Source organism: Pinus tabuliformis, chromosome 6, assembly GCF_031772625.1.
Source record: "Pinus tabuliformis cultivar Carrire ecotype Pingquan chromosome 6, CPIR1, whole genome shotgun sequence".
Taxonomy (NCBI): Eukaryota; Viridiplantae; Streptophyta; class Pinopsida; order Pinales; family Pinaceae; genus Pinus; species Pinus tabuliformis.
The window spans coordinates 669,907,431-669,935,001 of NC_142292.1; the positions used below are offsets into that span (position 1 = coordinate 669,907,431).

The 27,571-nt window shown below is 39.7% G+C and overlaps 1 pseudogene; it reads left to right on the top strand.

Moving 5' to 3' along the window:
• The window catches only part of LOC149260405 (uncharacterized), a 45,418-nt pseudogene extending 18,629 nt beyond the window's left edge, over positions 1-26,789 (top strand).
• Positions 26,790-27,571: the final 782 nt, after the last annotated feature.

Here is a 27,571-nt window from a genome sequence, read left to right on the forward strand (position 1 = left end):
AAGTGCTGGTGATATACACAATTTGGCCCTCCCTATTCTCTTTTGAAATGATAATTCCGTTTCAGCAATAAAATGGCAGCCCAATGGGCATTAATTGTGGAACAAGTTATCAGCGATTCAAATCTCCTAAATGATGCAAAAATTCGGCGAAAATGGCAGCCCAATGGGCATTAATGCTGGAACAAGTTATTGGTGATTCAAATCTCCTAAATGATGCAAAAATTCGGCCTCATAAATCCACTGTTGTTGCACAAATAATTTGACTTCCCTTCTTTTGTATAATCCGACCTCTTATTTGATGGAATCTCTGAAAATTTGGGAAGGATTGACTCTTAAAACTCTCAGTTCACGTGAAGGAAGAATATAGCCTCAAGTATGAACAACTGATCTCTGAATTTGCTATTTGTGTTGGCTTCAATTTCTGGAAGGAAAATAATGTTTGGCCTCTCTAAATTCGTTCTGCTCCAAAATAGAAACCTTGACCCTTTTTGGGAATTTACTAAACCTTGCAACAAACTCCCGCTGAAGGCACCTGCAAAAAAATTCATTCAACAATGAAGACTCCCTACAATAGGCACAATTGGGAGATCTGAGATGATCTTCCCTAAGAGCTAACAAGGGTGGCACTTGAAGTCCACCGAAATTAGCATTGAGTTTCTCTTGAATCTCTTGAAACTTGCTTGAGTTTCTTCTCAATGTCAAATAGAAATGATAGGAATAGAATGAATTGCCATTGAGCTCTTCCTCCTTTTATAATTATTCATGTTGCCTCCCCATAGATTCTAGATTCTCCCTTTTTCCTTATTATTTTATTGGTGGGGGCCATTTTTCACTTTTTTCCGCCATTTAAATAAAATAATAATTTGCTGCCATTCGAATAAAATAATAATTGCCTCTTGTTGATGGCACTGGAAATCCATCAACCAAGGGGATCTCCCCGATATGAAGTCACTGGGGCGACACCTCACACCGTTTGGTGTAGGAGTCCTGTTGTCGCATAGATTGTCACGACAACGCTTAGACCCGGGGCTGTCACCCTGATCCCCGATCTCTCCGTTTAAGCCTGTCTCCCGCGGCTAAGGGGGGTAGACCATATAGAAAAGTGGATGACCAACTATGAACCAGTTGGGTTGGGAGACACGAAAGGAAACAAGCACTTAATTGATTTTATTAAATAAATAGACCAGTGCCTTATGAAATAAATGACTAAACGATTATTTATCAAATGCTGCAGAAATATGGATTCATCAACAATCGTTTACCATCAAATAAATCAAACAAAGATTAACTTTTGTCAAATGCTTAACAGCTTAATGATACTCCAGCAATTTAAAATTTCGAAAGATAAAGTTCGATACACAACCATGTAATTTTAAACGCTAACCAAATATCACATTCATGTAGCTAACCTTCAAAATGATCATTCAAGCATGCTAAATCACATAAAAATGATAAACATTAATCCCACATCAAAATTTTAGCCTTAGCAGAAAAGATAAAACGTGATAAATCCCTGAGCCAAGACTGAATCTAGCAAAATATTTCCAAAATATTTTTATGTTTTCAAATAAAACAAGACTAGGCAAAATAAATGAAACTTTAAAATCTAAAACCTAAAAAATAAAAAAGGGCCTAAAAATTATTTTTTAAGTCTTTTATAATTTTATAATTTTTATGATTTTTTATTTTTTTATATTTTTTATGATTAATAAAAATAAAACTTAAACTAAACTATAAAATTAAAATCCAGAACTTTTTTATGATTTTAAAATTTTAAATTTAAAACTAAATCTTAAATCAAATCTAAAGTCCTAAAAGATAGACAAAGAAATTTTTACGCTAAACTAAAATTAAACCCAAAAAACTAAATGGAAAAAATGAAATACATAAAAATTACATAAAAAACTAAAACTTAAATATATTTTAAAAAAATCAACCTACGCATGCATATCAAATCGAAATTTACAATACGCAACCAAAAGAAAATCGATAAGTTTGTTTGGTACTGCGCAGGTCGACAGAAGCTTGACGGTGCCAAGGACGTAGATGGGATGATGGAGCTTGATCCACGCAACACGCAGGTGGGCAGGAAGAAATACTGACTCAAGGGTTTAATGCAAGTTCGACAGTGGAATGACTGCGTGCGGTGAGAAGCTGGAGCAAAGGCCGCGGGTTTCTGAGCGGGTTTGATGGCAGACAGCGCAGGAGGAGATGAGTACGCAGGGGATTTGCAGGGTTTACACGCAGGCTTCGCTAGCAAAATTTCGAGGAGAGTTTAACGCATGGATAATGGGTTTATATTTTTATTTGCAAATGTGAGAAGTTGATGGTGGAGCGAGGGGCAGGCAGCGAATGAGGCTATGCTTATGTGAGGAGCAGCAGATAATGGAGGACGCAGGGAAAAAATCGATTTTATCTTGCTGTGCGTGAGGAATGGTGGAGGTTTGATGCGTGAGGATTCGATTCTGAGTAGGCAGCAACGTGGAGATGGAATGGATTGCCCAGAAAAACCACTGAAGCTCTCTACAAAATCATTATTTGAAATTCCCTGCTCCAAATTTGCCTGATAAAACCCTGAAAATTTCTCAAAACCTGCACCTGTAACCTGCAAAAGAAAAGAAAGCCCAAAAATGATATGTGCATAAAACAAAATTAAAACCCTAGATCAGCTAAACAGCATTTACAACTTTTGACTCTTAAACAGCCAGATTTATCAATAATCAGCAGTAATATTATCAAAATCCCAGATTTACTATGAAAAACTTCAGAAATCTCTCATGCAAATTCAAAAAAACAAACTTAAATGATAAACCCAGGATCGAAACTGGCTGGGCTCTGCAAGAAAATGCTTGCGGGAGTTGGCTGGTTCAGCCGAGAACTTCCCCAAACGCCCACTGATCTTCTTCAATAAGGGTTTCCTGCACAGCTCACTTCAACCATCAATAAAGAGAGAAAAACAATACTAGATCTCAGATGCAATGGAGATACCTGCCATTATTTCAGAAATTCTAATACCATTCAAACCCTAGCAAGTGAACAAGATACCTGTGTTCAACAATACTCTACAATAAGCTGTTACTAATGGCTGAAAATAAAAATATGCAGAAAATAAAACAGCTAACAGCACTTCAGGAGAGTAACACCAGCAAGATTTCAACCCCAAAGTCTTTCTTTATTAGCACCGGAAAAAGTTTACAAGAGAGCTTCTTCAGCACAAGACTCACAGATCCAATGATCTCAAATGACCCCTAGCACCCTATTTAAAGGAAAAATTCCCAACAGCTAGTTCAAGTGTCAAAATGATCTCGACCGTCGATGAGAATCAAGATATCTCTTAATCTCATCCATCGAATTTTTAATGCATTAAAAAATTGAAATTCTGCATTTATTTACTCAAAATATTATTATTTTATTATTTTTTAAGTTTTTATTTATTTATTTTATATATTCCTTTTTTATTTTATTTTTTATCTTTTCAATTTTTTAATTTTTAATTTATTTTTAAATGGATCCTCGAACTCAGCCTTTGGAAAAATCACCTAGGACCTAGGACTTATGACTTATGAGGGGATTAAAACATTTTCTAACCCTCAAGACACTTTACATCATGACTTTTACAACTTTACATCTCAAGGGGGAAAACCCATTTGACATAGACCCTCATAAACCACCCAGTTCTGTGACACAACTATAATCTAGCAGATTAACACACTAGGATTCTCCTAAGATTCTAATGACAAAATTCATTCCGGCTTTGGGGTTAGGCTGAAGGAAAACTCTGCAGATCATGGATCGGTGAGACAAAAAACCTTCCAGAATGTAGATTATCACTAGAAAATTAGGTCCACCTAGGCAATTTACATACATGACTCATATCTGCTAAGATTATTTACAATTCACACATGCAGACTGGGTTTACAACATAATATGATCAAGTCGACGATGACTGTCGAATGGCACGGACATGTCAATCAAGCGCTATCCCTTTTGCGAAGAAAAGGGGGGGTTACTTGCTATGGGAAGTTGACATGTAGTGGTCAACATCTGGCTCTACTTGGGGACACGTTGTTGCGCTTGTAGAAATGTGAGAATCCAGAATAATACAAAGGATGCCCTATGGCATCAGATATCATCTTTGAAGAACGGCTTGAGCATTTGGCCATTTGCAGGTAGATCAAGTGTTTCGCCATCCAATCTGCTCAAGTGGAATGAGTTTGGTCCAGCTACGTCTCGAATGATGTACGGTCCTAGCCACAAACTGTCAAACTTCTTATGTTTTCCTGGTTTTTCATTCTTACGGTCCCAAAGTAGTACCATATCTCCCACCTGCAAAGATCTAGATCGAGAGAATTTATCAAAGGTTTTCTTAATGTTAGATTGATTTTTACATATAGCATCAAAAGTTGTTCTATGAGCTTCATCTAACTCCACAATTTGATCTATTCTATTCTGAACAAAATCTTTATTAGTAGAGAAATTTTGTAGGAGCTGATAAGTTGGTAATTTTAGGTGCACAGGTAAGGTTACATCCAAGCCATAAACTAATTCAAAGGGAGATTTACCAGTAGCTTTCTTCTTAGTGATTCTATCTGCCCATAAAGCATACTTGATTTTGCTGTCCCATAATCTCTTATTATCTCCTACTATCTTCTTGATAATGGTTATGAGATTCTTGTTACTTGATTCAGCCAGACCATTACCCTAAGGATAGTAATTTGACGAATGAGATAAGACAATGCCATATTTGAAACAAAAAGATGAAAACTCTGAGGAACTAAAAGCTTTGGCATTGTCAGTAGTGATCTTAGCAGGGACACCAAATCTAGTAATGATATTATTTTCAATGAAATCCATAATAACCTTTTCAGTGGCATTCTTAGCAGGAATGGCTTCAACCCATTTAGTGAAATAATCCGTAGCAGTCAAAATCCATGAGTAGCCATTGCTAGAATTTTCATGGAACTTCCCTATGAAGTCCAGACCCCAATGCTGAAAAGGTGCCTCTACAATGACAGGTTGTAGGGGCAGGGCAGCAAGCTTTTGTTTCCCAGTGAATAGTTGATAGGCTTGACAATTTCTAACAAACTTATGCACATCAGAAAAAATTGAAGGCCAATAATAACTAGCTCTCAGGATTTTGTGAGCGGTAGTTCTAGCAGCATAATTTTCACCACAAAATCCTGAATGAAACTCAGAGATTGATTTCTTGGACTCAACGTCATCAACACACCTAAGCACTATGCCCTCAGGATTTCTCCATCCAAGGCCATCCTTCATAAGGCAATACTTAGTGGCTTTTAGTCTAAGATCCCTTCTCTTATGAGCAACTAAATGGTTAGGACATGCAAGATTCATCAAGTAATAAACTATGTCCTTGTACCACTCATGCTCTCCTAATCTTTGCAACTCAGGCGAAGATAGATTGCTAAGACAAAATAAACCAAGAGTCTTTTCATTACCTTCAGTCAACGTTTGAGCCAAACCTTGGCCTTTGACTAGCTTGGTGGGTCTGATCTCTAAATCATATTCTTGTATTTTAGTAACCCACCTAGCACGAGTCCCTAAGCAATCGGTTTGAGTTAATATATCTTTAACAGCAGAATGTGGGACGAAAGCAATGATTTTAGAATAACCCACATAAGTTTTGAAGTGCTTAAGAGACTTGACCAAGGCATAAGCCTGCTTTTCCATGGTATTGTACTTCAATTCGGAATTTTGAAGTGCTTTACTCATGAAAGCAATAGGCTGCTCGTGACCATCTTTATTCTTTTGTAGCAGGACACCAGCAATGGTATCTTCGAAAGCGAAAGAAAAAATCATGAAATCTTTGGAATAATCGGGACTAACTAAGACAGGAGCTCTTGCAATAGCACATTTGATTTCTTGAAAAGCCCTTTTGCCATCTTCTTGCCAAACAAATTTTGCATCTTTCTTTAGAAGACTTTGAATAGGCTTAGCTATTTCTGCGTAATTTGGAATAAACCTTCTAATAAAATTTGTCTTTCCAAGGAAAGACTGAAGGGATTTAAGATTATGAGGAAGAGGAATCTTTTGGATTGCTTCAATTCTTTCAGGACCAATCTTGATTCCTTCCTTAGAAATGATATGGCCAAGTAATTTCCCTTCCGTTACCCCAAAAACAGACTTAGCTGGATTCAAAGAAATCCCGTATTCTCTACATCTATCGAAAACCTGCCTAAGATGATTTACATGACTGATACCATCTTTAGAAAAAACAGTAAGATCATCTTGGTAAATTTCAATAAATTTCCTGATTAACCCTTTGAAGGCATAATCCATAGCCCTTTGGAATGTAGCCCCAGCGTTTGTTAATCCAAATGGCATTCTGATGTATTCAAAGGTACCCCATGGTGTGGTGAATGTGGTTTTATGACGATCTTCCCTTTTAACCCATACCTGATTGTATCCAGAAAAACCATCTAGCAACGACATCATTGCAGAACTGGTTACTCTTTGCAACAAAGTCTCCATGTTTGGAAAAGGGTAATTATCTTTCTTGCATGCTAGATTAAGGTTTCGAAAATCGTCACAAAGCCTTATTGTACCATTCTTTTTCCTAACAATCACCAGATTTGAACACCATGTTGAATGCCTTGTTTGAGCGATAATTCCTGCTGCAAGCATCTTCGCAAGTTCTTTCTGAACCAAAGGGGCTAATTTAGGATTAATTTGCCTAAGTTTCTGGCGAAAGGGTTTAGTATTTTCATCTTTTAAGGGGATAGTATGCTCCATGACATCCTCCCTATAGCCCTTTAATTCATCATAAGAAAAAGCTAAAACATCTCGATATTCGCGAAGTAAATTAGTTAAACTTTTTTCTTTCCTCCACACTAGTACCTCTACCAATTTTAACAATCTTTGGGTTTTCAGAAGTACCAATGTTTATCTCGAGATATTCGCCTGGGTCCATCCTATTTTCTTCTCTCAACTTTGTGGCATCATGCAGATCAAAATGTTGCTCTAAGGCAACCACATTCCTAGGAGTAGGATTTATGATATGCTCATAATTTAAAGATCCATCCTCTTGAGAATCTATCCGGAAATCTTCAAACTCATCCAGACTATTAAGAAAACGAATGACCTGTTTTTGATCGTTAGAGACCTGCCAATGCTCTGAGTTATCTGGAACAGATGGTCTAAATATTACTTCCATTTTGATCTTATCATTAATTAGCTCATCAGATAACGGGAAAGTAGTAGCAGCTACGGCAAGTTCATATGCCAAACTATTTTTCTCTCTTGGGATAGCTTTGAGGTCAAGGGCATCAAAGTGCTCCATAGTATCCCACACAGCATTTCGATAATTCCTTAGTCTTTGATTTTTGCATGTGAATTTATTTTTAAGCTGCATGATAACTAAATCAGAATCCCCCTTAATGCTAAGCAACTTAATCTTCAAAGTTTTTGCCAATTCAAGCCCCAACAATATAGCCTCATATTCAGCGACATTGTTGGTTTCTTCAAATTCTAATCGATAGGCAAACTTGAAAATGTGATCAAGGGGAGATTTAAGCACTATTCCAGCACCTTTACCATGCCTAGACGATGCACCATCGAAGTACATATACCAAACTTTATCCTTGAGATCCTTAATCTTATCATCGGGAGGAATTATGAAATTAGACATGATGGCATAGTTCCCAATGTCAGATTGCTCTTTGATTATCTCGTTGTGAGGTCTCTTAGGATCTTCGACATGAAATTTTCTTTCGGGCTCTCTATTTAGTCTTACAAAACCATCACCCCTAGGAGAAGGAATCATAGCATACGACCAATTCATTTGAATACTTCCTCCTAGATCAGAGGCCCACTTTCTGGATAAAAGCATACCCCAGGCATCAGGCACATCCACAACAACAATATCCATGACAATCATGATGTCTGGGTAAACTGATAGATGAACTTGCAAATCTTTGATCAAACCATGCACTTCAATTTTCCTAGAATCCATGGCACATATGTTATAGTGGGGTCTAGAAACTCTTAAGTTAAGCTGTTCCATGACCCTTTTAGTCATTACACAAGCTGATGCACCAGAATCCAACATGCAATTATTCAATTTATATCCATTAACTAACAAGGTGATAAAGAAAGGCTGGTGATCTTTGTTATCTGCATCTAAGCTTTGCAAATATATGGGAGCATCATGATAGTCAACTTTTCGAGTCTTCTATTGAGAAGTATTTACTTGAGGACTTTGAATAGCTTTTAGTAACTTGTCTCTTTGGGAAGGGATTTTAGCAATCTCGGAGACAGGAACCCAGATTTTTGCATTGTTAAACCAACTTCCTAAATCGACATCTAATCCAGGGTTAAAAGTTCGAGGGGGAATTTGATTCCCACTTTGATCTTTATCCCTTCTTTGGTAGGTCAAACCTTTATCTCTAGCAATTTCCAAGATTTGCTCGGGAGAGGGTTTTTCACCATATAACCTAGCCAAAATGTCATCTTCATTTTCAAGGCTATTTATACTAAAAGCTGATTAAGGATTCATAACGTCACGACTCTTTTCCTTGACCTCTATCCAATCATCCATAGACAAAGGAAACTTGTTACCTACTACATTTATTTGATCACCTGCCCCAAACATCCCATTATCTAAAATTCTTCTAACGATGGGACAAGTGGCCTCTTCATGAAGAGCATCGCAAACCCAACAGTAAGGAGGAGCATTATCAGCCAAATTAGTTAGCGGATTAGGAGGTCTTTGCTCACTAGATTGACTCTTCTTTTGCCAATTGTTATTTCTATTATTATTATTTCGAGGTTGAAAATTTTGCGTTTGCGCTCTTTCCATTTGGATCAACCTATTTTGCAAAGTAGCTATCTCCTTATTATGATTAATTTCCATGGTTTCAATCTTTTGAAGCAATTTGAGAACAAGTTCGCTTTCAGGTTCTTGAACTGCTTTTCCTTTAGGTTCCTTTAGTTTCGTAGCAGCCCTATCAAAACCTGGGATCTCAGACTTCCCAGATGCTGCCTTGTCCTTTTCAAGCTCTATAGCCAAGGCTTGGCAATCTCTATAATCATTAAGCCTAGCACGCCTTAATTCATAAGATGGCTCAGGACTAAAGGCATCAATGTAAAAATCTTGGAGAGATTTATCTGTAGGTTTATAGTCTTGAGGTAATTCTCTAACAATACCATTAAACCTTTTATTAAATTCTTCAACAGTTTCATTCTCTCTCTTTTTTATTATGCTAATAGCTTTTACGAGGTGTCTTCCTTCTCTCTTATCTCCATATTTTTCTTTAAATGCATTAATGATCGATTCTAAGGAATCAAATGAATTCTGAGGCTTTTCAGTAAACCATTCATGAGCATCGCCCCCCAAGGTTAAAATAAAAAGAGTCATTCTAACATCTTCATGATCGAAATCAGGAGACCTTGCGTACTTAGCCATCCATATACTAAAATCTCTCAGATGTGAATTTGCACTAATCGCATTATCTCCTTGAAAGCTAGGCAACTTATCTATCCCAACTGATGGAAGACCATTGGGATACCCTGGAATGTTAGAAAAATTGCAAGGGGCATACATATCCATGATGTCATGCCCAACTGGTCTAGTAAAAAGCAAATGGATATCAGAGAGGGCTTCTTGTCCGAGGTTAACAAGAAGTGTACGAGAAGAGAGTTTGTGTAATCATACCCTAAGAGCCTTTTTAGGATTAGGAGCAGGATTGCACAGACTGCTTGGATGTCTTCTAGTATACACTCTTGGAGATAATATATGAAATGGAGTCGCGACCTGGACAAGAAGTGAAACACGGAAAAGCTCGAAATGAAAGAACCAAGGACAGGAAAACTCTATCCCTGGCAATGGCGCCAAAAAATGTTGTCGCACAGATTGTCACGACAACGCTCAGACCGGGGGCTGTCACCCTGATCCCCGATCTCTCCGTTTAAGCCTGTCTCCCGCGGCTAAGGGGGGTAGACCCTATAGGAAAGTGGATGACCAACTGTGAACCAGTTGGGTTGGGAGACACGAAAGGAAACAAGCACTTAATTGATTTTATTAAATAAATAGACCAGTGCCTTATGAAATAAATGACTAAACGATTATTTATCAAATGCTGCAGAAATATGGATTCATCAACAATCGTTTACCATCAAATAACTCAAACAAAGATTAACTTTTATCAAATGCTTAACGGCTTAATGATACTCCAGCAATTTAAAATTTCGAAAGATAAAGTTCAATACACAACCATGTAATTTTAAACGCTAACCAAATATCACATTCATGTAGCTAATCTTCAAAATGATCATTCAAGCATGCTAAATCACATAAAAATGATAAACATTAATTCCACATCAAAATTTTAGCCTCAGCAGAAAAGATAAAACGTGATAAATCCCTGAGCCAAGACTGAATCTGGCAAAATATTTCCAAAATATTTTTATGTTTTCAAATAAAACAAGACTAGGCCAAATAAATGAAACTTTAAATCTAAAACCTAAAAAATAAAAAAGGGCCTAAAAATTATTTTTTAAGTCTTTTATAATTTTATAATTTTTATGAATTTTTTTATATTTTTTATGATTAATAAAAATAAAACTTAAACTAAACTATAAAATTAAAATCTAGAACTTTTTTATGATTTTAAAATTTTAAATTTAAAACTAAATCTTAAATCAAATCTAAAGTCCTAAAAGACAAAGAAATTTTTACGCTAAACTAAAATTAAACCCAAAAAACTAAATGGAAAAAATGAAATACATAAAAATTACACGCTACCCTAACTATGAAATAAAATGACGTATCTAAACTAAAACTAAAACTTAAATCTATTTAAAAAAAATCAACCTACGCATGCATATCAAATCGAAATTTACAATACGCAACCAAAAGAAAATCGATAAGTTTGTTTGGTGCTGCGCAGGTCGACGGAAGCTTGACGGCGCCAAGGACGCAGATGGGACGATGGAGCTCGATCCACGCAGCACGCAGGTGGGCAGGAAGAAATACTGACTCAAGGGTTTAATGTAGGTTCGACAGTGGAATGACTGCGTGCGGTGAGAAGCTGGAGCAAAGGCCGCAGGTTTGATGGCAGACAGCGCAGGAGGAGATGAGTACGCAGGGGATTTGCAGGGTTTACACGCAGGCTTCGCTAGAAAATTTTCGAGGAGAGTTTAACGCATGGATAATGGGTTTATATTTTTATTTGCAGATGTGAGAAGTCGATGGTGGAGCGAGGGGCAGGCAGCGAATGAGGCTATGCTTATGTGAGGAGCAACAGATAATGGAGGACGCAGGGAAAAAATTGATTTTATCTTGCTGTGCGTGAGGAATGGTGGAGGTTTGATGCGTGAGGATTCGATTCTGAGTAGGCAGCAACGTGGAGATGGAACGGATTGCCCAAAAAAACCACTGAAGCTCTCCACAAAATCAATATTTGAAATTCTCTGCTCCAAATTTGCCTGATAAAACCCTGAAAATTTCTCAAAACCTGCACCTGTAACCTGAAAAAGAAAAGAAAGCCCAAAAATGATATGTGCATAAACAAAATTAAAACCCTAGATCAGCTAAACAACATTTACAACTTTTGACTCTTAAACAGCCAAATTTATCAATAATCCCAGATTTACTATGAAAAACTTCATAAATCTCTCATGCAAATTCAAAAAAACAAACTTAAATGATAAACCCAGGATTGAAACTGGTTGGGCTCTGCAAGAAAATGCTTGCGGGAGTTGGCTGGTTCAGCCGAGAACTTCCCCAAACGCCCACTGATCTTCTTCAATAAGGGTTTCCTGCACAGCTCACTTCAACCATCAATAAAGAGAGAAAAAAAGTACTAGATCTCAGATGCAATGGAGATACCTGCCATTATTTCAGAAATTCTAATACCATTCAAACCCTAGCAAGTGAACAAGATACCTGTGTTCAACAATACTGTACAATAAGCTGTAGCTAATGGCTGAAAATAAAAATATGCAGAAAATAAAACAACTAACAACACTTCAGGAGAGTAACACCAGCAAGATTTCAACCCCAAAGTCTTTCTTTATTAGCACCGCAAAAAGTTTACAAGAGAGCTTTCTTCAGCACAAGACTCACAGATCCAATGATCTCAAATGACCCCTAGCACCCTATTTAAAGGAAAAATTCCCAACAGCTAGTTCGAGTGATCCACGTCAAAATGATCTCGACCGTCGATGAGGATCAAGATATCTCTTAATCTCATCCGTCGAATTTTTAATGCATTAAAAAATTGAAATTCTGCATTTATTTACTCAAAATATTATTATTTTATTATTTTTTAAGTTTTTATTTTATTTAATTTTTTTTTTATATATTCCTTTTTTATTTTTATCTTTTCAATTTTTTAATTTTTAATTTATTTTTAAATGGATCTTCGAACTTAGCCTTTGGAAAAATCACCTAGGACCTAGGACTTAGGACTTATGAGGGGATTAAAACATTTTCTAACCCTCAAGACACTTTCCATCATGACTTTTACAACTTTACATCTCAAACGGGAAAACCCATTTGACATAGACCCTCATAAACCACCTAGTTCTGCGACACAACTATAATCTAGCAGATTAACACACTAGGATTCTCCTAAGATTCTAATGACAAAATTCATTCCGACTTTGGGGTTAGGCTGAAGGAAAACTCTACTGATCATGGATCGGTGAGACAAAAAACCTTCCAGAATGTAGATTATCACTAGAAAATTAGGTCCACCTAGGCAATTTACATACATGACTCATATCTGCTAAGATTATTTACAATTCACACATGCAGACTCGGTTTACAACATAATATGATCAAGTCGACGATGAGTGTCGAATGGCACGGACATGTCAATCAAGCGCTATCCCTTTTGCGAAGAAAAGGGGGGGTACTTGCTATGGGAAGTTGACACGTAGTGGTCAACAAGTCCCATCCAGTATAAAGTCCCAGTTGCCATATACTTAGAGATCTTCCATGGCTCTAGTTGTCAGCACACCAGAGTGTTACGCTGGTATCTTCAAACAACAAGGTAAGTGTGCCTGGTGAGTGTGTAATGTAACTATGTCAAGGTTCTCTTACTGCAAAAGGAGGAGAAAAGTGATCCTGTAAGTGATAGGTAATAGTACCACCTAGGAAGAGACACACGCGAACTAGGAAGGTCTGTCCAGCATCCAGCGGAATAGTCCACAACAGATGCAGAAACTGTTAAAACCAAAGTACAAGGGAAGACTCATCCACCATCCAGCGGAGTAGTCCACAACGAATGTAATGGTTGTTATAACCAGTAAGTGAGGAAGGTCTGTCTAGTATCCTATGGAGTAGTCCACAAGGATGAGACAGTAGTGATAACCAATACAACACATTCCCAACAAGGTAAGTAGTAAAACAACCGAAATAGTTCAAGTATCTTAGTACATGTGAAACAAACATGAATTACAAATGACGAAAGAATAGTCTTACAAACATCCACAAGACATGCATGAAAACATGTTGGATTGAACAGGGTTTTGTATTAAGCAAAAGTTCCAAGACACATGTACATCATACATCACTAGCGCCAGTAATGGGACATTGGAGCCACTCCTCCGTTCCTCAAAGAACTAACTGAAAACTCTCTATGCTTTGTGGGAGGAGCCAAGGTGAAAATTCCTTTGGTCATACAATGAGGAGGTATATATAACCAAGGGTGATGCTTGACCCTTGTGACTCTTCGACTACCCTTATGATTGTCAACTTCATATGACTTTTCAACTGACATGACTCTTCATATTTGTGTGTGTCCATTGGAATTCCACTTTACATTACATTCGATTTACAATAGACATGGCTCATAGTAGTGATGTGGCCTCATGACATGACTTGACATGACACTGCTGACATGAATAGCTTGCTAAGGTGGTAATGTCAAGTTGTTGTTGATGCTGAATGATAGATGTGTTCTTGGATTCACTTTCTCTTCTCCTCCGCATAGTTTGATGATGCGGGGTCTTCAATGATCTTTGATCTTGGGAGGTGGTTGAATGCATGTGTTCCCTTTGCTTGTATTTGATAAGCTTCTTTGTTTGTCCAGTTGTAAGTGAGTCTTCTAGCATGTCCAGTCCTTCTTCTCCTTTTTCATCTTCTCACCATGATCTAACAGTGTACATGTTCCTCCAATTCACTCATGACAGGACGACATGAAATCCCAAAACGTCCTAGTCTAAGATGATGCATTGTTATCCATGGACTGGACCATGGACGGATGACAGGCTAGGAAGAGGGCCCAAAAACTACGCATTGTGTAGTTCTAGGTGATAGGGAGGGAGACTGGTCACTGAGACTATGCAGAGCGCAACTCAAGCTTGGCTGAGGAACTCTTGAGCACAATCTTCACTGCCGGGAAAATTTGCGTAGAGGTCACTGGGAGGCAAGATTGTGCAGTTGGGATCATCAGTTGCAGATGCAAGGTGAGACCCTGGGAGGTAGGTTTGTGCAGCAGAGGGACCATAGAGGACAAATTTGTGCATTTTTGGGGATTAGTGAGTCATGGCAGAGGGAGGACATTGGGGGGACATCTCTGTGCATTTTTGGGGATTAGTGAGTCCTGGCTGAGGGAGGACACTGGGGGGACATCTCTGCGCAATTTTGGGAGGCAAAGAAGGTTTGGGTCTTTGCGCATTACGGGGTTCCAACGGGCAGGGAGGAGGCTTGATGATTGATCTTGCGAAATGTGCAGTTTAGGTTGGGCTTGTAGCAGCTTCTACGCAATTCTGGGAAGGAAGGCAGTCTGTTCAACTCTGGGATTGCGCAGTGAAACTGCCCTGGGGGACAGTCTCTGTGCACTGCACAGTTCAAGGCAAAAAATCAACATCATTGAGGGCTGAGACTGTGAAGTGTGCTGCTCAATCGGGGTCCGGTGAAGAGAGTTGTCTGGTTGGAAGGTTTTTCAGGAAAATGGAAAAGTGTGGGAAGCAAATGAACTTGTGAGGAACTTGACATTGTGGTCACACACTTAGCCTACTTGGACGACACGACAACATCGACCATCGGAACAACAAGACAAAGCATTACCCTCTGTGAGACTGTCTAAAACTAAAAGCGGTAAGTACGATACTTGAGATAAACCATGGGACGATTGTGATGACACTTGTGCGATAGTGCTTAAAACTTTGTGTATGAGTGTGACAGGTGTTTACATGGCTAGGACAACTGGTATACACAAAGACCAACCTTCCTCATCACCAGAAAGGCTCACAAACATGACATAACAACCGTTATGCCAAAAGACGACAATTGATCCAACAAGCGAAATGGAGCAAGACACCTAGAGGAAATACATGGAATGACTTTCAGTGCTTGCAACCATGCATGTCATTGAAGACATAATGATATGACAATGATAAGCAGTCCTTCAAGCTACACTAAGAGGTGTATTTCAAAATATGTGCTTTGTTTTCCATACCTACCCTCCAAAGGGTTATGCATCAGATGGAGTCTTCATGCGGTCCCGATCTTCTATCATACCTTGGGTTCCTTGGTCTACTTATCTTTCTCCTCAACTCCTTGAGAGTCATCTAGCATGTCATCCTTCTTCGTGGCCACTGAGAGACACAATTGCATAGTTTCAGTGGGTAGTGACTGTTGCGGGATGAGGCCTTGGGAGGACACATCTATGCAGTTTTAGGATGCAAGGCAGACTGGGCAGCTGAGATGCCTGAAGGGAAAAACTACGTAGTTTTTGGAGACAGCGGGTTCCGGCTAAGGGAAGGACACTGGAGGAAGCCACTGTGCAGTTTTGGATGCCAAGGGAGGCTGGGCTTTCTATGCATTGCGCAATTCCAACAAGCAAGGGAAAAGCTTGAGGGTTGTAGATGCGAATTGCGCAATTCAAGAACGCTGGATGAGGCTAGGTCTTTAGGGAAACTCCAGAATTTGGTTAAGTGTGGGATCAGTGGAACCGATGGAACAATGGTAAAACTTGACTATGATCACATATTTGAACACTTAGTGTTACAACATAGACCATCCATAACATATAAAAACATACTTCGCTCAATACAATAACCTTTCTGGTAGCTTACGACAAGTGCAGCTCCAATGATAGAATTTGAGAGGATAAAGGCGACACTTGTATAAGAGTGCGTGAGATGAGTGCGAAACATGTCTATGTGGTGAGGATAACCCCTTGTCACAAAGATTTCCCCTTGAAGCAAAAAAAACTTCCCTTTGCATGACAAGCGATAATCCCCATGCCCAAAGATGACACTTACTATATAAATATAAAAGTGTGAACGACTCTTAAGATCAAAGAGAGGATATTGAGATCATCATCTTACCTGTAAGTGACTAAGGAACGATCGATCACATTGTAGGCTCTTAAATTTAAGTTTAGGCCAAAATTTTGGAGGGTGTTGCAGCCGCTACAACACTTGGCAACACACTGGTTGAATACCAACTTCTCTATCTTGGTTCATTTTAGTGTAGGGCCTTGGTCCTTTAGGGAGTATTGATTCATCGTGCAGATTACTTTGGCTTCCCCACTTACCCCATGGGTAGACATGGTCCCCTTTGTACCTTCTCAATTGAACACAACATAAGATTCAGCTAGATCACAGTGTTTCGAATTGGGAAGGGTAGTTTAGCTCGCGAGCTTAAGATTTTCAGAGTATAGTTTTTCATCTCTGGTGTTGCTCTGCTGCCAGCAAGCCTGGACAATACCCTGTGAAAATTCCTAGACCGGAATCCTTATTGCATCAAACTAATATTGCCTCTTCTACTTGTTAATCCATACAAGTTATTTACTATTTTCTACTGTAAATATTGAAGTAAATACAACTGCAACCTTCACAACTTTAAATAATATGTGGAAACAAGAAATTGAGAAAGAAAGAAATACACAACACAATGACACATTTATTTTTGGACAAATGTCCCCAGAAAAACCCAATGTGGGAAAACCGATGCAGCAGCTGAAGGTTTGTATTATTAAGCAGTAGTTTTTCTGAATACAATCTCTGGATGCCTTGCTGGCTATCCAGTACAGAGAATATTATTGACAGAGAGATAAGTGAGATTACCTCACACTATCATTGGAGATCCTGGCTGATCCAGCCACTGGCTGCCTCTACGCAGTGTCTACGCAATCACTGCGTAGGCCCTGCGTTACAACTATTAGGGTCTGCGTCACTCCTCCCGGCTTGATCGATTTTCCTCTGAGACTTAGACTTCTGCCCTCCCGGTCTCACACCTCGGCTTTTGGCACTAGAAATGGATTCTCCAGCAAATTTGTGGATTCCCTCTGAGGTTTTGCGTTGCCTTTGCGTGGCCTTGCATCAGCCTCTCTAGCTCAGCGCTACCTCTGCTGGATCTCTCTCTGCCTCCTCTGCTGAGTATTCTCGAATCAAGAAAAATCTCCAACTGGAACTATCCCTGCCCCTCTCTGCAAGAAATCACTTCGAACTTCTCTCTGGCAACTGTTGTGCTGCTTCAGAAATTTGATCTCTGATCTCCCACTTGATGTATTTTCCAAATGCCCATCAAGCCTCTTTTTATAATCTTATCGTTGAGAACCAACCACCCAGATTAGATTCTAATTAATGGCTTAGATCATTTTGGCTTGATCCTTGTCTTCTTCTAGAAATTTCACCCATAGTTAGATTAATACCCTTTAATTATTTTAATTTCCTAAGTTTAGACTTAGGCACCCATTAAAAATAATTAATTATTTTAATAAAATTGTCTCAAGGTGAAATTTTCCAAAACAATTTCTAGGTATTGTGGAATTCATGTGTCCAAGCCTCCCTGCAAATTTTGAGGCTTAGATCACATCCGATGCTACTAGAAATCAACATACCCAAGCAGAGTCATGCACGAACACAAGTATTGCTCCACTGCTAGTGAGCCTAGATAGTACCCCGGTGGAGTTGCCTGCTTCACCTCTCTACGCAAGAAGACTTTCTCTTCTTTTGCCTTTATTTACTTTTTGAAAGAGAATCGTGCATTGGAACTTATTTATTTTTGGGGCGGAAGAGGGATCCCGACTTATTAAGAGCAGGAGAGGTTTTTCCTTTAGAGAAGCATATAAAGACCTTTGATTCAGGTTTGCTCATTTAGATTTTCCCCTTCTCCATTTCTACTAGTTGGATAAGCTTGAAAACCAAAACAGAAAACTGAGTATAGGCATGAGGTTCCCACATTGGCCACAGGTTCGTGGTTGGACCAAAGCTTTCCTTACAGATAGATCGTATTTTCCATCAGGACTTCATCAGCCAAAAGATACAACCAATTACAAAGAAGCCGGACACAGGACTGGCCAAATGTTGAAGTGTCATAGGACTCTTTGGACTTCAGCCACATACACATTTAGAAGCTACAATGCAGTAAGGCACAACACTTATTCGCATAATGGGAATAAAGGGAAAAATCAACAAGGAAGGAAACAAAGAAAAAGAAAGAAGACATACAACCAGGAAACAAAATCAAAAGGAAGAGAACAAAATGACTAAAGCAAACATGATGTAGAACCAGAATAAGAAAACAAGGATGAACTATAGGGAGTGAGTGAAAGATGAGTACAAGGAAGGGAAAACTAAGATGCAACTAATCCTGCTCATAACCTAACAGCTAGAAGGTCAGGGTCACGCAAAATGAAATTTCCATTGAAGCCACTATGATTGTTCCGGACCTGCATCCACAAAGATATGAACGATTAAAACAAATAAAAAGTGATGTGCAACATAAGATATGAAAACTTGAAAAACTTGCACAAGAAAAGGAAGGTCTTTCCTATGGGTAGAAATATGTGTCACAACCACTACTTTTACCCAATCCACATGCTTACCTTTTCGATGAATACCATTCTTTAACAAACCTCAGAAGCCTCTTGCAGATGTGTCCTCATCTGCACCGAGCTTCTTAGCAAGTGTGAGAAAGGATTGAAACTTGCTACCTGCAATAGAGTTTGCCAAGTAGGATTGTTCCAACAATTCAGTGATTGGATCATAAAATTCATGATGTCTGTCTGGAAAGCTTCATGATCTTTGAAAGGATGAATTTTTGATTCGAGAGACGGGATCATGATGGAATCTTGTATGGGAAAATGGATCTGATCATTCTCGGCAGTCATGCCAAGACAGTGAGGACTTGCCATAACCATCAGCGAAGGCTAAAGTGCCTCACCTGCTTGACAGAAATCTGAATAGAAAGATGTTGAACAATGAAGATCAAATAGTGTGAAACAACTGTCATTGGATGTGCTCATGTGAAAATGATAAGTTGAATGACAGTCACCCAAGATAGATAAATGATTAGATGAGCTAATTGAAGCATTGGATTCCCATTTTGCATTAAATGCAGAAAAATTAATTTGAACAATCTTTTGAATGCTGTGAACAATTGGACCAGGTTCCTTGCAAGCCAGACATGACAAACCACCTTCCTATAACTAGTGAAAAATTGTACAAGCATCATAGTCATCAAAAGAGTTTAAAAGGGATGCTAGCACCACGAATGCATGAGGCCAGTTGAGGCATGGTGAATGGAGAAGGACTTGATCCGTCTGCCAACTTGTTCGTTCATCATCACACAGGGAGATTTCTGGTGTGATGAGAGGACAAATTTGCAATACAAGATTCGCAAGGAGTCCGAGGAGTTGACCATTAAGGGAGAAATTCGATAAGTATGATTCTTATGGGCAAAGATAGTTTTTGAGATGATCAAATTCACAATTCCATGACTTCATGAGAGATGGACATTCCCAACCCGAGTTTGATGTGAGAGGTTTGCATGAAGACGAATGAACTGCAACAGATTCGTGAATTCAGTCATAAGTGAAATTTTGAAAATTTGAGAGATCACACCCGAAATACCAAATTTTTTTTACATGGGAATCCACATCGAATGAAACCATGCAGGTAGACAGATTGCACGAGAGAAACCAGATCTGATTTAGTTCGGGGGGCTTACTAGAGTCACGAGATCCTATCATAACCATCAATAGAAGTTGAAGTGCCTTGACTCCTTGGAAGGTCTCAAAACTTTCCAGAATTGTAGAATCACATTTTGAAGCTTGAACTAGATCATGTGTGGTTTGAGGGTGGTTGTTGTTGCTAATTTCAAAAATTATCTCCAGATGGAAGCCATCTTTGTCATGGGTTTCACCAGATTTTTCAGCTTCAACAACAGTCAAATTACTCAGTTAAAGAGGCTCTTCTGATAGTAAAAGATAAATGCATTGGTGATATCTCATGAGCAAGCTGATTTGAAGAGTTGTCTTCATGCAAAAGAAGAGATGATGAGGGGTGGGAAGAGTTCTCTGTGATTTGACTGTTTTCACTTTCATTATGGGCAACCTCACTGCCTTGTGTCAATCGAGGATATAACTCATCAGATGAAGAAGAAAGAGAACATGGAGTATCTCCGTTGCAAGTGGACATGTTGTGAATGGTAGGACACAAGGGAAAGTGAGGTGAAGGGGAAGTCTCAATAGGAACATCTTCTTTGATCGAAGCAAATTCTAGATTGAAATTAAAATCTTCATGAGGAACCAAAATATCATTTGATGTGCTTGGGCATCCGTCACGGTATACAGAAGCATTGGAATGATTACTGCCCAAGGCCTGGGGTTGATCGAAAGAATTGATTGTACTAGATTTTCCACTGAGATTAGAAGATTGAGAATCGTTCAAGAATGGAAACTCATTGTTTTGATGCGGACAATTTTGAAACAAAGAGGAAAAATTGAAAGTGTCCTCACCTTTCTGCTCCTTTACCTACATGATGAGATTACTTTGTACCTGATCGCAATTTGAGCCAACAGCTTGAGAATCAAGAGAATGTGAAAAACTAGCTAGTGAAGCAGATTGATCAAGCGAGTCATGATGTGAAGAAGATAGAGGATAACAAAAATTTGGGTCAGTCTTGAGATTAGAGTTGCAAACAGTGACATCATCTTGCAGAATGGAGTGAGTCTTTGTTGTAGGCTTCTTGAGCCATTATGGAATTTCCTCCATTGAAGCGGGAGACGAATGAGAAGATGGGCTAGAGATTTGATTCGCAGATTTCCCAGTTTCATGATCACCGCAAGGAGGCATGCACATCGGGACCCAAAAAGGAGGAGGACAAGGAACAAACCAGGTAGTACCATAGTAGGCTCCTCCTCTGCAATCTGAGGTGCCTCATGATCCGCAAGAGTTGGGGAAGAAGTGAAAATAGAAGGTTCAAGCTCACCGTATAGGGAGACATGAACTAAGCGTTTAAACTCTTCTCTCAAGAAATGCGAGTTCAATTTTTTCAGGAATTTCGCAACAGAGGTGAAGGAATCGATCCACAAAATTCTCAAATGATTCATCAAGCTCCATTCTTAAACACAGATTCTTTCATAGACATCTTGGTGGTTATATTTATTGAAAGCTTTATACAACATCTTGGTAAGTTGCGCGAGCAAATGGATAGAAGCAATGGTTAATGTATGACACCATTGTTTGACACGACTTTCAAATGTGAGGGTGAGTAATCTAGCCATGACATCTTCGGAACCTACTTTGTAACAAAGAAAAAATACGGATAACTTGAAACAGATGTTCATGAAAAGTTGATTCACCCTCACCATTGAACTTAAGTCTGGACAACTCATGAATAACTTCCACAAGGATGGTACAATTAAGCCCTTTAGAAAAACATCTTGGGATTGTGATTTCGGGAAGAGCCATTTGAAAATAAGAGATTCAAACCAGACTCTATGGGCACAACCTGTCGTCTGGCCCTCCTTCTAGCACCATTTTGTTGACGGTGCTAGAAATCCGTCAACCAAGGGGATCTCCCTGATATGAAGTCCCAACTAGACCTCACACCATTTGGTGTAGGAGTCCCATCTGATATAAAGGCCCAGTTTCCATATACTTAGAGATCTGCCTTGGCTTTAGCTGTCAGCACATGAGAGTGTTACGCTGGTATCTTCAAACAACAAGGTAAGTGTGCTTGGTGAGTGTGTAATGTAACTGTGTCAAGGTTCTCTTACTGCAAAAGGGGGGAGAAAAGTGAGCCTCTAAGTGAGAGGTAATAGTACCACCCAGGAAGAGACACACGCGAACTAAGAAGGTCTGTCCAGCATCCAGCGGAATAGTCCACAGCGGACGTAGTAATCATTAAAACCAAAGTACAAGGGAAGACCCATCCACCATCCAGCAGAGTAGTCCACAACGGATGTGACAATCGTTATAACCAGTAAGCAAGGAAGGTCTGTCTAGTATCCTGTGGAGTAGTCCACAAGGATGAGACAACAGTGATAACCAATACAGCACATTCCCAACAAGGTAAGTACTAAAACAATCGAAATAATTCAACTATCATAGTACATGTGAAACAAACATGAACTAAAAATGTTGAAAGAGTAGTCTTAAAAACATCGACAAGACATGCATGAAATTGTGCTGGCTTGAACAGGCTTCTGTATTAAGGAAAAGTTCCAAGACACATATGTACATCATACATCACTAGCCCTAGTAGTGGGACACTGGAGCCACTCCTTGCTCCTCAAAGAACTGATTGAAAACTCTCTATGCTTCGTGGGAGGATCCAAGGTGAAAAGTCCTTTGCTCATATAATGAGGGGGTATATACCCAAGGGTGATGCTTGACCCTTGTGACTCTTCGACTATCCTCATGATTGTTCAATTTCCTATGACTTTTCAACTGACATGACTCTTCATATTCATGTGTGTCCATTTGACTTCTACTTTACATTACATGCGATTTACAATAGACATGGCTCATAGTAGTGATGTGGCCTCATGACATGACTTGACATGACACTGCTGACATGACTAGCTTGTTGAGGTGGCAATGTCAAGCCACTGTTGCTGCTGAATGATACATGTGTTCTTGGATGTGCTTTCACTTCTCTTCCGCATAGCTTGATGATGCGGGGTCTTCAATGATCTTTGGTCTTGGGAGGTGGTTGCATGCATGTGTTCCCTTTGCTTGTACTTGATCAGCTTCTTTGTCCGTCCAGCTGTAAGTGAGTCTTCTAGCATGTCCGCTCCTTCTCCTTCTTCATTGTCTCGCCATGATCTAATAGTGTACCTGTTCCTGCAACTCACTCATGAGGGGGCGACATGAAATCCCAAAACCTCCTAGTCTAAGATGATGCATTGTTATCCATGGACTGGGCACGGGATGGATGACAGGCTGGAAAGAGGGCCCAACAACTACGCATTACGCAGTTCTAGATGACAGGGAGGGAGATTGGTCACTGAGACTACACAGAGCGCAGCTCAGGGTTGGCTGAGGAACTTGTGAGCACAGTCTTCACTGCCGTAAAAAATTGCTTAGAGGCCATTGGGAGGCAGGATTGTGCAATTGAGATCATCAGTGGCAGCTTCAAAGTGAGACCCTGGGAGGCAGTTCTGCGCAATTTTTTGAGGGAAGGTAGGACTGTGCAGCAGAGGGACCATAGAGGACAGATCAGCGTAGTTTTTGCGATCAGTGAGTCACGTTTGAGGGAGGAAACTGGGGGGACACCTCTGCACAGTTCTGGGAGGCAAAACAGGCTTGGGTCTCTACGCATTGCAGGGTTCTAGCAGGTAGGGAGGAGGCTTGATGACTAATCTTGCGAAATCTGCAGTTCAGGTCGGACTTGAAGCAACTTCTGTGCAATTCTGGGAAGGAATGCAGGTTGCTCAACTCTGTGATCACGTAGTGCAACTGCCCTGGGTGACAGTCTATGCGCACTGCGCAGTTTCAGGCAGCAGAGCAGCATCACTAAGGGCTGAGACTTGTTGAAGTTTCTAAGTTTACATAGTTAGAAACCCTCCATGCACTTTATCTGATTTATTCCTACCTACTTGTTATTTTCCTTAACAAGTTATTTACAATGTAAATACTGAAAATAAACATTAGTGCATGCTCAACATATTACAGGTCAGCAACTAAAAGAAACAGAAACAAACACACCATATAACACCATTATTTTTGGACCAGTGTCCCCGGAAAAACCCAATGCGGGAAAACCGTTGCAGTTATTTGAGGGTTTTCTTATTAAGCAATATCAGAGTACAATTTGGGTGCCGAAACTAGCCTACTCAATAGAGAATTTCCTTGGTAGTAATACCTCTCAGTTTCTGAAAAATCTACTGGTTGAAATCCCAGATAATCCTTCCGGTAGCTACTCAACACCAATTTGCCCTAGAAACCCCAGTGTCAGCCTCTCTCTGGACTGCATCAGCCCCTCTCTGCCTCATGCTGGCCCTATGTCACCCCAGATGGGTCTGTGTCAACCCTTGGAGGCCCTGCGTTAGCCCTGTTAGACTCTGTCTTATATCAGAGATTGATTCTTCTTCAAAACCGGGTTTTGAAGAAGAAATCATTAATGTTGCTTTTCAGATTATGTAATTTATCTTCAGCTCTTCTTAAGGCAGCAGCAAACTTCAAAAACTCCTACCTGCACAAACACAATTTCAAAGCATCATTTATATATATTTTGTGGAGAGCAGGTATTGCAAAATGCAGGTATATATTTTGGTTGTCTTTATGGTGTTACAGCTCCATTGCAGTTGGATGACAGTGAAGAGATTCATGTGGCTGAGGCCATGGTGGCAGAGTGGAAAGAGTTTTTATGGGATGTGCCAGAAGAACAGGCTGCTTTGTGGGGCCACTGTCAAGATTTTTTTTAAAAATACTCCTTTCCCCCATTGCAGGCGGGTATGTTCTTCCTGAAGCATGCAGAAGCTATTGAAAAGGATGTTCCAGCATTAGAGCTGCATGGAATGTTGTTGCTTGCATTACAGTGGTTAAGTGGCAGCATGACACAGTCGCAGCCGGTCTATCCCTTACATTTGCTTCGAGAAATTGAAACTAGAGTGTGGCTTCTAGCTGTGGAATCTGAAGCAGAGATGAAGAATGGAAAGGCCATTTTTCAGATTCCAAATGTTTATTTGAGGTCAAACCAGGAATGTAATATAGGAAATAATGCTAGTGTCATTGACCACACAGCAAGTATCATTGCAATAATGGATAGTCACTTGAACATCATCAGAGCAAGATCTACAGATCAAATTGATAACAAGGAAATTAGCAAGTCAGATAATCGTAATCCACACATAGTAGACATTAGTTTCACTAATGTGTCTGGTGGTGGCTCAAAACCAAAACGAAGGAACAGAGGGTATGTACTTCATAAACGAGCTCCACTTGATAGTGCAGAAAGAGGTCAGAGTGACACTGAAGATAATCTATTATCTTCTATATCTCCTATCAGAAGTAATGAACATGGGGGTGTTTTTCCATCATTTGAGGAAAATATAAAGATAGAGGCAGCTCTTGCAGGATGGGAAGAAAGGGTCGTAGCAGCAGAACTTGAAAGGGCTGTGTTATCACTTCTAGAGGTTGGTCAAATAGCTGCAGCAAAACAGCTCCAACACAAACTTTCACCAACATATGTACCATCAGAGCTCTTACTTATAGAGGAAGCTTTGAAAGTTGCAGAGATTTCCAATCCTAATATGAATGGATATGTTACATTGCCAATGACCAAGTGTCCGGCATTTGCATTACTCCAGTTTTTGAATGTAACAGAAAACATCAATATGAGGACACCTTTAGAGGTATTAGAAGTGATTGCAACTAAATGTTGTGAAGGATGTGGAAGAGGTTTATGCAAGAGGATAATAGCGGTGGTGAAGATTGCCAATTTTCTAGAGCTGTCATTTTCTGAAGCATTCCAGAAGCAGCCAATTGAACTTCTTCAGCTTCTTTCTCTCAAAGCCCAAGATTCACTAGAGGAAGCTAAACTTCTTGTTGAGACTCACTCAATGCCGGCAGCAAGCATTGCACGTATTCTTGCAGAATCATTTTTGAAGGGCCTTTTGGCAGCACACCGTGGTGGATACATGGAATCATCACAAAGAGAGGAAGGACCTGCTCCTCTTTTATGGAGAGCCTCTGATTTCTTAAAGTGGGCAGAATTGTGTCCTTCTGAGCCAGAACTTGGGCATGCCTTAATGCGGTTGGTCATAACTGGTCATGACATGCCTCATGCCTGTGAGGTTGAGTTGCTCATTTTGGCGTACCATTTCTACAAGACATCTGCATGTCTTGATGGAGTGGATGTTCTTGTGGCCCTTGCAGCAACACGAGTTGAGTCATATGTTGCAGAAGGGGATTTTTCGTGTTTGGCTCGCTTGGTGACAGGAGTTGGGAATTTCCATGCTCTGTATTTCATGCTGGATATTCTCATTGAAAATGGTCAGCTTGAGCTCCTTCTTCAAAAATATGCCGTGGCAGATGCAACAACAGAATCGGCAGAAGCTATCAGAGGTTTCCGGATGGCTGTTCTTTCAGCTCTGAAGCATTTCAACCCTGATGATCTTGATGCATTTGCCATGGTATACAATCATTTTGATATGAAACATGAAATGTCGGCTCTGTTGGAGTCATGTGCACAGAAGGCCCTAGATCAATGGCTTCAGCGTCGTGGTAAAGAACAGAGTGAGGAGTTGTTAGAAATGATGCGCTTCTATGTAGAAGCCGCTGAAGTTTACTCAAGCATAGATGCAGGAAATAAAGCAAGATGGTCTTGTGCACAAGCATCATTAGTTTCCCTCCAAATACGAATGCCAGATACCATGTGGCTTAATCGTTCTGAAACAAATGCACGGCGAGCTCTTGTTGAACAGTGCCGATTTCAGGAAGCGCTGATTATGGCAGAGGCATATAACTTGAACCAATCGGGAGAGTGGGTTCTAGTATTATGGAATCAAATGCTGTGCCCAGATTTGATAGACCAGTTCTTAACTGAATTTGTTTCAGTGCTATGCCGATGCACTTAATGACACTGAAGAACATAGTCACGACAATATGCCTTCTTTCTTATCCAAAAAGGAAGAGCAAATCAATAATTTTGATGAAAGAGAATTTACTCCCTCAAAACAACGACTGGAGACTAATGGATCAGATAGCCGAGAAGATAATGGTGTTATCTTTAGGGAAACTACAGCTTGCTTTCCAGATACAAGCATTTCAAAATGCCTTACAAGTGTTGAAACCGTAGAAGACCGCGTGGCTGGCCAGTTGTGAACATGGGAGAATTGTGTCATCAATGGGAGCCTGCGTAATAGAGAAATAAGATTCGATCTTCTATTAATAGCTTTAGTTAAATCTCCAGGTGGATCTACGCCCCAGTTGATATCTTTAAATGGCCATCAGAGGATTTTAAACCGCATTGAGTTGTTTATACATAAGTCGTTGTTTTATAGAACCTTCTGCATATGAATTAAAGCTATCAGTTACGTGGCAATCGTTGCAAAGTGGCATTCAAAAGTGCGATTACCTATTTCTATCATCAGCTAGTTGTCGCTGGAATAATGGAAGGCTTTTCTATCTTTAGGAGCAGATGGAGGATTCTCCTCTATTTTTATGGCTTTAGTTAAAACAGCGCCTCTGTTTTGGGCAGCAGTTTACTTTTAATGTATTTATTATAAAAACAAATTCATTTTGTAAGGAGAGAGGAGAGTGAGAGAGGGGAGAGTTTTCTGAGCGCTGAGAGTTGCTGTAGCATAGCAGAGCTTCATTGTACAGTTTTCTGCAGAGAATTTAGTGGAATTTCACAGCT